This window comes from Notamacropus eugenii, chromosome 3 (assembly GCF_028372415.1).
Source record: "Notamacropus eugenii isolate mMacEug1 chromosome 3, mMacEug1.pri_v2, whole genome shotgun sequence".
NCBI lineage: Eukaryota > Metazoa > Chordata > Mammalia > Diprotodontia > Macropodidae > Notamacropus > Notamacropus eugenii.
In genome coordinates, this window is record NC_092874.1 from 341,650,998 (window position 1) to 341,652,914 (window position 1,917).

Sequence of the window (1,917 nt, forward strand, 5' to 3'; positions counted from 1 at the left end):
GGCCAAGGAGGGCTGGGCTCTGGGTCCACAGAGCGAGGACCTTTTGCGAGAGGTTTTCAGGCTCTCTGGAACAGAAATCTCATCTGCTCCGTTGCTCCATGGCCTCTGCTGCTCCAGAACTTGTTGGAAGCTCTTTTTTACAGATATTTTATGGGTAGTGGGTTTGGAGCTAGTGTATGTGTTTCTATCTACTCTGCCATCTTGGCTCTGCCCCCCTGTATTTTGAATTCTTATAGCATTTTTTTATAAATAACTCACATTTTGACATTTTGGATCATAGAATCTTTTTTTTTTTTTTTTTTTTTTGGTATCAGGAAGAGACTTTAGAAATCTAGTCAAGAAACTTTGGTAGACTTAGCCCTTCCCAGCAAAGCAATTCCAAAAGACTCATGATGGAAAATGCCATCCACATTCAGAGAAAGAACTATGGAATTTGAATAGAGTGAAGCAGACTATTTTTTTTTTCTGTTTTTCTTTCTTTCTCATGCTTCCTCCAATTTGTTCTAATTTTTCTATACAACATGACCAATTTGAAAATATGTTTAATAGAAATGTATAGGTAGAGACTGTATCAGGTTGCATGCCATCTTGGGGAGTGGGGAGGAAAGGAAGAGGGAGAAAATTTAAAACTTATGGAAATGAATGTCGAAAACTAAAAATAAATAAACTTATTTAAAAAAAAAGAAAAGAAAAAAAAGGAAATCTAGTCGAAGGACTTCCAGTTAAAATAGCCTTGGTAAAGGGCATAAAGGAGACCATGTATACTCCTGCAAAGTTCTAAAAAGGGAATTAGATTGGTTAATATCAAAAAAAATCTTAAGAGGAAAAAAAATTCAGCCCAGAACTGCACAAAAAGAAAACAAGAAGCCTATAGGCACTGAGAAGGAGGCCTACCCAGGAAGCTAGCACCAGCTCAGGTAAACAGGCCTAAAGTCCTAGTGCCCTAATCAGAGACTCATCAGGGGAACCTCAAGCCTCCAGCAGTATGATCTGCAATGCTGACCAGGATACTTCAGGGGTAATGAATCCCACAGCCCTTTCAATGGGTATGATCTGCAGTGGTAGAAGCTCACAAGTTTTGTGCTAGTTTATAAAGAAAGTTCTGAGAGGTCAAGGTACAGGAACTCAAGCCTAGATAATCTTTGAACTTGAAACCTAGGAACTTAGTTGAGCAGTGAATCTAATCCCTTTCCCTTTCTCAGAGATTGACGTTTGGGGGCATTATGTCCCTCATGTTTTGCAGGGGGATGAAACATTTGTATATTTGTTCTGGTTATACTTTTGAAGTAAATATTTCTTTTAAAAAGTTAATCTGCTTATTAAATATTTAAATGGAACTGAGGTTCAGGGGGTCCCTAAAATTGGAGGAACACAGTCAGAGGTGTCTTGAGCAAAAAGAGAAACTACAAAATACCAATCTCCTTTAAGTACACCAGAGAACTCTGGGGATGGAGTGAAATGTAGCATATCTGGCTTTTTCATAGTAAGAGGAATGGGGCAGAATAATCACTGTTATATGGAGATTATTAGTATTGATGACATTCTTTCTCTACCTTATGTTTTGTAAAAGAAGAAGTTGGGGAAGCAAAGAAACGAAAAAAGCATTAAAAGGACATAATGGAGGGAAATGAACAGTTAGGAATCATAACCATGAACATTAAAGGGATGAACTCACACATGACATGGAAGACAGTGGCAGAATGGGTTGGAAAGTACAATCCAACAATATGTTGCTTTTAAGAAACATACTTGAATCATAAAGATTCATACAGCCTTAAAATGAGAGATTGGAACAAAATATATTATGCTTCAGATGAATCAAAAACAGCAGATATAGGAAAGATGACAAGTAAATAGTAAAAAGAGACATGGTTAAATGAGATAAGCAAGAAAACTATATTTTGCTTAAAGGCACTA